The following is a 225-nucleotide window of genomic DNA, read 5'->3' as shown; positions in this document are numbered from 1 at the left end:
CCCGTTGGGGCAGGCTCCGGGGCCACCCACGCTCTTCTGGCAGCAGGACACAGGGGCCAGGCAGAGACCTGGCCCTGCCCCAGGTGCTGGCTGACACCCCGGGGTGTCCTGGCAGCAGGATGAGCCCTCTCCCTTTCTGCAGCAGGGCTGTGGGGACAGTCCCCTCCCTGCCTGCAGGCCCAGCCAGCCCTAGAGCTGACGGGGGGGGGGGGGGGGGGGCGGGGG

Source organism: Pygoscelis adeliae, unplaced genomic scaffold, assembly GCF_000699105.1.
Source record: "Pygoscelis adeliae isolate BGI_AS28 unplaced genomic scaffold, ASM69910v1 Scaffold482, whole genome shotgun sequence".
Taxonomy (NCBI): domain Eukaryota; kingdom Metazoa; phylum Chordata; class Aves; order Sphenisciformes; family Spheniscidae; genus Pygoscelis; species Pygoscelis adeliae.
This window is presented reverse-complemented; position numbering follows the sequence as displayed.